Source organism: Elephantulus edwardii, unplaced genomic scaffold (assembly GCF_000299155.1).
Source record: "Elephantulus edwardii isolate Elephantulus edwardi_28Jun2011 unplaced genomic scaffold, EleEdw1.0 scaffold00243, whole genome shotgun sequence".
NCBI lineage: Eukaryota > Metazoa > Chordata > Mammalia > Macroscelidea > Macroscelididae > Elephantulus > Elephantulus edwardii.
Window position 1 is genome coordinate 3,152,234 of NW_006399993.1, and position 10,104 is coordinate 3,162,337.

General features: G+C 39.9%; 1 protein-coding gene and 2 pseudogenes across 2 annotated transcripts in view; 2 read left to right on the forward strand and 1 right to left on the reverse strand.

The window, feature by feature from the left end:
- The window catches only part of EIF2B3 (eukaryotic translation initiation factor 2B, subunit 3 gamma, 58kDa), a 236,212-nt gene that overhangs the window by 127,013 nt on the left and 99,095 nt on the right, over nucleotides 1–10,104 (forward strand). The gene's annotated exons all lie outside the window — the stretch shown is intronic.
- LOC102847152 lies at nucleotides 361–556 on the reverse strand (annotated as a pseudogene).
- Nucleotides 5,054–6,110, forward strand: LOC102846750 (annotated as a pseudogene).

The window sequence follows — 10,104 nt, forward strand, 5'->3', positions numbered from 1 at the left end:
TGACAAAAAAATAATTAATCTAAACAAACAATATTCCAAATAACCAACTTTCAAATGAGTAGACAAGATAAAGAATATAGTTACTAGCTAATGATTATGGCTGTTAAGCATCAATAAGACACTTACTTCACTTCCTCTACTACAGGAATTGATATTTTAGATTAGGGCTTTCAAACAATATGGGGCAAACAAGAGTACAATAAATGAGGCTCCCATAGTCCTTATGCCTCTGACATAGTAAGGCAAGAAATCTTTCCTCCAAACTAAATGAGATTACAATATTTCAATCTAATTGAACTTTCACAGAAAGAAGTCCAAGACATATTAATATATATACAGTCTTGACTATGGTTGTATTAATTAATTATGTCTGAAAAGCTTACTACCCATCCAAGTCCAAAGGTGGTATGGTGATTGGCAGTAGACTACAGAAGCATGGGCTGGTTGTGCTGGTGCAACCTTGAGGAAAAGTATCTGCCACAGAGGCTGAGTAGAACAGTCCTGCTAGAGAAAACAGGGGAATCAGCACAGTCAAGGTAGGAAGAGACAGAAACATTCTTCTCTTCCACTTACGACCCGCCACACTGGCTTTTTAAATCGTATTAATATTGTTGTTTTTAACTGTGGTTTAGTGCTTGTTCTTCTTCTAATTATTATTATTTTTTCCTTTTTAAAAAAAATTTTTAATTTTATTATTTTTTGTGCATGTACAGTCAAATCAGATCTGACTGGTACAGAAGGAGATTGTCCCTCCTTCTCCAGCGGAGCATCTGGTGGATTTGAACTCTTCTTATTATTTTGATGTATCATCCTGGCTGCCTGAGGAATCATATTAATACCATCAACAACAGGATAGGCTAGTCCTAACTCTTCATTAATCAATTCATTGGTTGATGCTTCATATCTGAGCGGCTTCTTGGAGAGTGGGCACACCAGGAACTCCAGAAGTGCCAGGTCCAAGGAGCCGAGTGGCTCCTCCACCCTCCCACTCGGATTCCCCACTGTTGTTGCCACCATGTGTACAGGCAACAGGGGACAGAGACGCATAGCACCGAGGCGAGTCTGCTGCAGGTTCCAAGCTGCATGGTCCCACAACCAGCAGCCTCACGTCTCCACACCCCCCCCCCAGTAACCTCGCAAAAAAATTTTTTTAAATTATTCTTCTTGTTAGGTGTCATCAAATCAAGTATAACTCATAGCAGCCCTGTGAACAGCAGATATGAACCCTGTCCTATCCTGTGCCATCCTCATCGTTTCTGACGCACTTGACCCTGTTTCTGTATCATGTCATTCCATTAATAACCCATAATGCCTCTTCCTGAATAGTCTCAGGGTCTTTTTACCTCCCCCTGTACAGATGGGCTCCTGAACATCTATCTTGTGTCTAATAACTTCCACTTGGCAGTTATTCTCTAGATGGACCCTCACAACAAAGGGCCAGGGATTTAGCTCAGAAGAGCAAGGAGAAAGAGTTTTTAGAGTAAATCTCTAATTGAGGAAAGAAGCTTAGTTCACTAAATATGCACTTCAGGAGTGCAGAGAAATAGAATTTGGTACTTTTTCTGATTTTACCTTTTCTATTGAAAATTCAAAATTTTGGAAAATACAATATGAGAGAAAATCCAAATAATGAACTTTTATGTATTCATCACATAGTTTAACAATTATCAACTCATAGGGCATAATGGTAGATTCAAATATATCCCTATATATCCCAGAAACTGTATCTGGTAGCTCGGAGGACTTAGATTTCTACAGGGAAACATTCTCCTTTTGCATTTAATTTCAGGAATTTTTAAATAGATAAAACCAGAGGGCTTAGGGGAACAAATAAGAAAATATTTAATAATTTCATGGTTGAGAGAGAAGCATCTGGTCTCCCTTGATGACTACTAGATAAATTCCAATCCTGAATAGTATCGGTGAATGGGAAAGCTAATAGACTCTGTACCTCAACAGCACACTTCCTTAAACTAGATAGAGAAAGGTGCCTGAGGACCTGAATTTAAAATGCTAGCTCTTCACTTGGCTAACTGATACACATATACAGGGATGTTAGAGAGCAGGGGGAATATTCCTTGATTCAAGGTATGATATTTGTAGATCTAAGCCCCAAAGGGAAGATAGATGTACGGCTAAAGATAAAATCATTTAGATATAATCATTTAGAGAGGTCTAGTAGCCTGGTCCGTTGCAAGTTGTACTGCTAACCACGAATCTCTGGTGGTTCTAATCCTCTAGATGCTTCTTGAGAGAAAGATGAACAGTCTCCTTTCCTTGTCATTTACTGCTTTGGAAACCCAAAGAAGGATCATTCTCAGTTGAAAATGACTCTTTAGCAGAGAGTGAGTGAGCGAGTAATAGACAGCTAATGGCATAATGAATCATTTGAATTTGCAGGAAGTTTTCCCAGGTATTTTCCCTCTCCAAGGAATTCTTACCCTTCTTTCTGACTTTGTGTTAGGGGTTAGTTTGTTTTCATTCAATTAATATTTATTAATCACCTATAATTAGCTAAATATTTTGATAAAACAATGGTGAAATCAACAGTTAATAAGTAGACTTGTGATTGAGCTCCATAATGTACTGTAAGCACATTACATTTTAGATAGTAAGGAGACTTCTAGAATTTAGGAAATTATCCAAGGTCTATTTTTCAGTTACTAAAATAGACCATATATATTCCATCAAAAAAGTATCTCTTTGACATTGATATTTATTTAACCTGTACTTGAAAATGAAATAAACCTTGACTTTGTTATATTTGCAAGGAATGTGTCATTAGTAAAGATCATGACTATATTTTAGCTACTTTCTATTGAAAAATTCAAAATTTTAGAAAATACAGGAGAGAAAATCGAGTAATAAACTCTTATGCATTCATCACATAGATTCAACAATTATTAACTTATAACTGATCTTGTTTTGTATTTACCATTACCCATATTATCCCCCATGTGCACTACAGAGTCAGAACCAACCCATAGCCAACACTCTGGCAGGTTTTCAGAGATAGTTAATCTCATGGGAGGAGAGTGCCATCCTTCTCCCGTGGAGCAGCTGGCCCTGAACCATGTACATTTGGGATTACAGCACAGCTTCTTGCCACTAGGCCACCAGATCTCTCTTTTATCTCCCTAGATTATTCTAAAACAAAAGCATTATAATTTCATCTCTAAGTATTCAGTGTATATCTGGAAAAGGTGGTGGTGGTGGTTGTTACTGTTATGTGCTGTCAAGTCGCCTGAGATTCATAGCGACCCTGTGTACAACAGCCCTAAACCCTTCTCTATCCTGTGCCAAACTTACTGCTTCTGACACACCAACCCCCATTACCCCAGTCACTGAATCAATCCATCTCATCAAGGGTCTTCCTCTCTTGTGTTTTCCCTCCACCCTCCCAAGCATGATGTCCCTCTCCAAGGACCGGTCCCTTCTTGCAACATGTCCAAAGTATGTCAGACAAAGCTTCAGAATCCTTGCCTCCAAGGAGCAGCCTGGTCTCACCCTCTCTAGGATGAACCCTTTTTGTTCTCCTAGCAGTCCATGGTGTATTCAATACTCTTCTCTTCTCCAGCACCACAGCTCCAAGGCATCAATTCTTCTTCTATCATTCCTAGTCATTGTCCAGCTTTCTGATACATAGCAAGTAGTTGCAAAGACTATAGCCTGGATCAGGTGCACCTTAGTCTCCAGACTGACATCATTACTCATCAGTACTTTGGAAAGATCTCTGAAAGCAGACTTTCCCAGTGCAATTCATCTCTTGATGTCTGGCTGCCGGTACCAACAGTGTTGATTGTGGAGATAAGCAAACTAAAGCTGTTAACAATCTCAGTTTCTTCACCATGTATCATGCTGCCAATCGGCCCAGGGTGAGAATGTTTTCTTGATGTTAAGCTTCAATTCATATTGAAGGCTATAGTCCTTGACCTTCTACAGCAAGCGCTTCAGGTCCTCAGTTTCAGCAAGCAGAGTTGTGCCATCTGCATAACGCAGATTATTATTGAGTCTTCTCCAATCCTGATGCCACATTTCTCCTCATAGAGTCCAGCCTCCCAGATAATCTGTTCTGCATATCAGTTGAAAAGGTATGGCGTTAGGATACATCTCTGGCATACACCCTTCCCAATTTTGAACCATGCAGTGTTTTTCTTGTTCTGTTCTGACATCTGCTTCCTAGTCCAAGTATAGGTTTCGCATAAGCATGATCAAGTTCTGGGATTCCCATTCTTCTCAGAGTTAGCCACAGTTTGTTGTGATCCACACAGTCAAATGCCTTTGCATAGTCAGTGAAACACAGAGAGACATTCCTCTGGTATACCCTGCTTTCAGCCAAGATCTGTCTAAGATTAGCTATACTATCCCTACCAACTCAGCCTCTTCTAAACTCAGCCTGCACTTCTGGCAGTTCTCTGTTGTACTGTTCCAGTCATTTTTGGATAATCTTCAGCAAAATCTTGCTAGCATGTGATATCAATGATATTGTTCAATAATTTCCTTACTCTGTCAGGTCACCTTTCTTTGGAATGGGAACAAATATAGATCTCTTCCAGTCAGTTGGCCAGGTGGTTGTCCTCCAGATTTCTTGGCACAACTTGGTGAACACATCCAGGACAGCATTTGTTGAAATATTTCAATTGATATGCCATCAATTCCTGGGAGCTTGTTTTTTGTCAGTTCTTTCAGAATAGCTTGAACTTCTTCCTTCATCACCACAGACTCTTGCTTAATATGTTGTTTCATGAAATTCTTCTATGTCTGTCAGTTTCTCTTGATACAGTGACTCTGTATACTCTTTCCATCTTCTTTTAGTGCTTCCTAGATCACTTAATATTCTGCCCAAAGCATTCCCAAAACGTTACTGTTTTCTTAAGCAAAACCTTGATACCATTATGACACCTAAGAAACTTAGCTTCTTTTGTACCATCAAATGGGATTGTGACTATTGAAGTCTGAATGTGCAGGCAGTTTTATACCAAAACTACCCTTAACATGGCTGCTGTAGCAATACTCGGCATCCAAGAACAGAGCACTGTGCTCCTCCCTCAGAATGAATAGAGACCAGAAATTGGAGACTTATGACTAAGAGAAGCAGGATTTCATTCAGCACTTCTCCCAGACTGTCAAGGTGCTGACTGAGGATGATCTGGGGCACCAAGAAATAGGAGATGCTGTTACTTGGCTCAGGAAGGTCCTAAAGTACAATGCCATTGGAGGCAAGTACAACTGAGGTTTAACAGTGCTGGCAGTGTTCCAGAAGCTGGTGGAGCCCAGGAAGCAGGATACTGATAGTCTAAAGCAGGCTCAACAAGGGGCTGGTGTGTAACTGCTCCAAACTTTGTTCCTTGCATTAGACAACATCATGGATTCATCCCTTACCTGACGCAGCCAGCCCTGTTGGAATCAGAAGCCAGGCATAGGTTTGGATGCCATCAGTGACACCATGCTGCTGGAATCATGTATCTACCACCTGCTGAAGCTCTACTGCCAGGAGCAGTCCTATGATCTGAACCTGATGGAGCTCTTCCTGTAGAGTCCCTATCACACTGAGATTGGACAGTCCTTGGACTTCTCCTCTATCCCCCAGGCCAAGATGGATCTTAGCAGATTCACTGAAAAGGGGTACAAATCCATTGTCAAGTACAAGACAGCTTTTTACTCCTTTCACCTTCCTGTAACTGATGTGATGTGTATGGCAGGTATCGACGGGAGAAAGAACATGTCAATGCCAAGAAGCTCCTGCTAGAGATGGGCAAATTCTTTCAGATTCAGGATGACTACCTTGATCTTTTTGGTGACCTGAATGTGACAGGCAAGATTGGCACTGACATCCAGAACAGCCAATGCAGTTGGCTAGTGATTCAGCATCTACAGTGGACTTCTCCAGAACAAAACTAGATCCTGCAGGACAATTATGGGCAGAAGGAGATGGAAAAGGAGGCCCTGGTGAAGGCACTGTGTGATGAACTGGAGCTGCCTGCTGTGTTCAAGTCACATGAAGAAGAGAGTTTCAGATACCTTATGGGGCTGATCGAGCAATACACTGCTCTCTGCCCCTAGCCATCTTCCTGGGACTAGAGCACAAGATGGACAAGTGGAAGAAGTGACCCTAAGTATAGAGAGTGTAGGGAGGGGAGGCTCTTAATAAATTTAAAACAAAACAAAACAAAAAACCACCAAACATGGCTGCTATAGCTCTTTTGTAGCTAATTTTGCCAATTTCACCTAGTTCTCACACTTGGCTATTATAATATAGTAGTATGTGCATTGAGGAAAAGCATGAAATTGGTGAGATACACCCGTTCTTAGCCAACTCTGCCAAGTGAGGCTTTCCCATGGTACCTCTCCATCTCAAGACTTTTTAAACGACCCTCTTTCTTCCTTCTGTGTGATATACTCTGGGAGGCTCTGGTGACCTAGTGGTAAGGCATTGCACTATTCTAATAAGACACACAGTAAAGCACACAATTCTAATCTGCCAGCTGCTGCACAGGAGAAAGATGGGCAACCAACTCCCATGTAATTTAGTGCCTCCCTAAACCGCTGGAGGAGGGTCAGTTATGAATTGGTCCTGACTCAATGGTGTGACACAATAATAAAATATCATATTCACCTGTCAAAATTCCTGGGATTAAAGGATCAATACTAATGTGATTCAGAATAGAACTGTGCTCCACAGAATTTTCAGTGGCTTTGATCTATCAGATAAGAGTGGATAGAAAACAAACATTACAGTGAAACAAGTGAAGGAAAGAACTGTCTAAAGGAATGTATGATTAGACATATGTATAACAACAGCCCAGAATAAGAGATACATTGCATAGAGGCTTGGGGGGGGGGGTGTAATTCTGCAACAGTGAATGAATATTTTTTATTTAAAGTGAACTGGGAGTGGGGGAAGGGAGGTAAAATGAATAATGAATAAATGAGGTAATTCTGCAACAGTGAATGAATGAAAATCTAACTTTTTTGTAAACCTTCGTTAAAATCAATTAAAATCATTTTTTTAAAAAAACATATTGCAAAATAAAAACTATACTGACAGGCTTTTCTTCTGGAGTGCCTCTAGATAAAATCAAATCACCAACATTTTGGTTAGAATTCAAGTGCGTAACAGTTTGTACTACCCAGGGACATGCTGCAATCAAATAAGTTTCCCTACTAGTTTCCAATTCCATAAATCTTTTTTTAATTTTTTTTCCCAATTCTGTAAATCTTAATGGGAAGAGACTGCCCATCTTTCTCCCTCAGAACCACTGGTGGATTTGAACCACCACAGATATGTGGCCTTTGGGATATCAGACTACCAACACACTACAGACAACACCAGCAGAGCACACTCAAGAAACTTAAGAGATTAATTTTATTAAAACTGTAGGAAGTATTAAAGTTGAGTATTCAACTTTTTCAGAAGAATCTAGGGTTTCAGTTAACTTCTTCTGTTGTTAGAACTTGATTCTGCTATATATGATGTGTAGTCTTCAGCTTTGGCCTTACAACCAGGAAGAGAAAGAGAAGAAAATAGCCTTGTCTTTAGTACTAGCCATTCACCAGGTACTCTTCTGGGTGATTTTCATGTATTAGTTCATCTATTCCTTAAAATAATTCTCTTACTTAAGTATTATCCTATAGTATGTTGTTGTTGTTGATTGCCATTGAGTCAAACATTACTCATAGCGACTCTGAACAAAAGACCTGATGCCTTTCCATAACTGTCGTCATTTCTCCAAGTTCATAGAGTTTCCATAGGCATGTGGTTTAGGAAGTGGATGTCACTCCTGCTTCCAAACCTGTCTTAAACTAGGAGCTCCACTAAACGCTGTCCACCTTGGGCAACATTTATGGCATTTGACACCCCAGTGGCACAAGGTTCAGCATCCAGCACACCCAAGTTACCGTAGTAGAACTAATTGGCAAAAGAATGATGTAAAACTTAGAAGAATGTTCCTCCAAAATAAAACAACAGTAGTCTCACTTGGCAATGGTTAAGTGACATCAAGTCAAATACATCTCATAGCAACCCTGTGAACAAAAGGTTTGAACCCTGTTCTTTAATTAACATAATTTCTCTACGTTCATAGAGTTTCCAGGGGCATGTGGTTTAGGAAGTGGATGCCACTCCTGCTTCCAAACCTGAATCAGTCAGGAAGCTCATCCAAACATTGTCCATGCTGGGTAACCATTATGATATTTGACAAAACTATGGCACAGTATTCAGCATCACAGCAACTTGATGTTACTTGAGAACAGCAAATAGACCACTGCTGTACCACTTAAAGAATGTTCATCCCCATCCTTTAGTATAAATGAGGAAATTCTCTGCATCATACAGTTAAAGAGCCCCAGTTAATTCCATTAATATTTATAAATTAATTACTGCCAAAATCTACCATAGCTATCTGAGAACTCTTTATTACAGACATATATACATACTCACATATCCACATTATCCAGAGAGGTATAGGAGCAGTCACACCTTCTTGAACTTAACTACATAGGAGTAAAACTGGTCCCTACAAAGTCAGTTCAGGGCTTAGGGGTAGGTAGCAATCCTACATGGATAGGGTGATAATTTAAGACACATGCTAGATGAGGTCATGAAATAATTAGAAAACCATGAGTAAGAATAGGAAAATAGACGAGATAAGCAAGGAAGAGCAGTGTCATAAGAGATAGGCAGTATCCTTGGCTCCTTATTATTCTATTCATGCATTCACGTGACTTGGCACTATTTAGTTTCCTGTCCTTAGATGTCCTGGAGATTGCATGACATGTTCTATATTCAAATAAAAATTAGCCAAAGAACAAAATTAGCCAAGTCTTACTCACGTTCTCACTAGAAGTAAGATGTGGTGGCTGAACACTGACATCTGAGGATACAGGTGCTACCAAGATTAAATCAGGGGGTCTCCTTTGAACTTCCTTGTTAATAATCTCTAGAATCTCTATAAATCACTTGCTGTTGTGGAAGGAGTGAGGACCTAGCAGCCCATTGTACTCACTTAAAAGTATGGTGAGTCTCCTGGTTGAGAACTAACTTGTACCAGCACAGGAGGCACAGGCAACACTATGATAGAAAAGAGAGCCTTTTTAAAAAGACCTTAAAAAGTGACATAATATCTATCATTAAAATATTCCCAGAAAGAAGTATCATGGAACCAGAAAATAAGTTTGTTTAACTTGATGAAGATTTTTAAATAATTTCTCTGTAAGAACAAGAAGGCAAGCAGCCTTAACCCAAGATCACCAATGAGATGATAAAGTGTCCTCCCTTTCCCCCTTCACATCAACGCCCTTGTTCAGCATGAAGAAACCAAAGAGTCTGCATCCATTTCCCAAATCAGTAAGACAGCTGGTTTAAATAATACCATTGGAAAATGCTTATCATTCCCCTATAGCATCTGGTCCCCACTGGATCCTTTTCATTTCCTTCACCTGCTCCCCCCACCAACCAATTTCTGCAGCTTTACAACTGCATCCCTGCCCATCCTCACCCTTCTGCCCCCAATGCACGCCTCCTTGTACCCCCAATATGTTTTTCCCAATAAAATTAAAAAAAAAAACACACACACACACAAAATTTCTCTGTAAGTGTAACATCTACTTGGTGTCTTTCCATCTTTGTTTCCTGAAAAAAATCCTTAAATATCTTTTAAAATTTGCCAACTGATATCCCGATAAAAAGTTTCTTTAATTTTGTTTTCACTTTTACCTCTACTTTCTTTAGGCATTCTTGCTTTGTGCTATTATTACACTCTATAAATATCTTCATTAATTTGTTACCATTGAGTTAGAACCAACATACATTTCATACAGAAGGAGACCACACTTCTTTCTCCATCAGAGCCTCTGGTTGATTCAAACTGCCAAAGATGCTTGGCATTTGAGTTAGCAGCACATCTCCCTACTATACCACAAGAGCTCCCTATATCCTCATTAAACTCGAAAATTTTACTGACTCAACCAACTCATACCTGACTATACAGTGGGTTTTCAGAAATTGCTCCATCTGACATACTTTGGGCATGTTGCAAGGAGGGACTGGTCCTTGGAGAGGGACATCATGTTTGGGAGAGTGGAGGGGTGGTGAAGGAGAGGAAG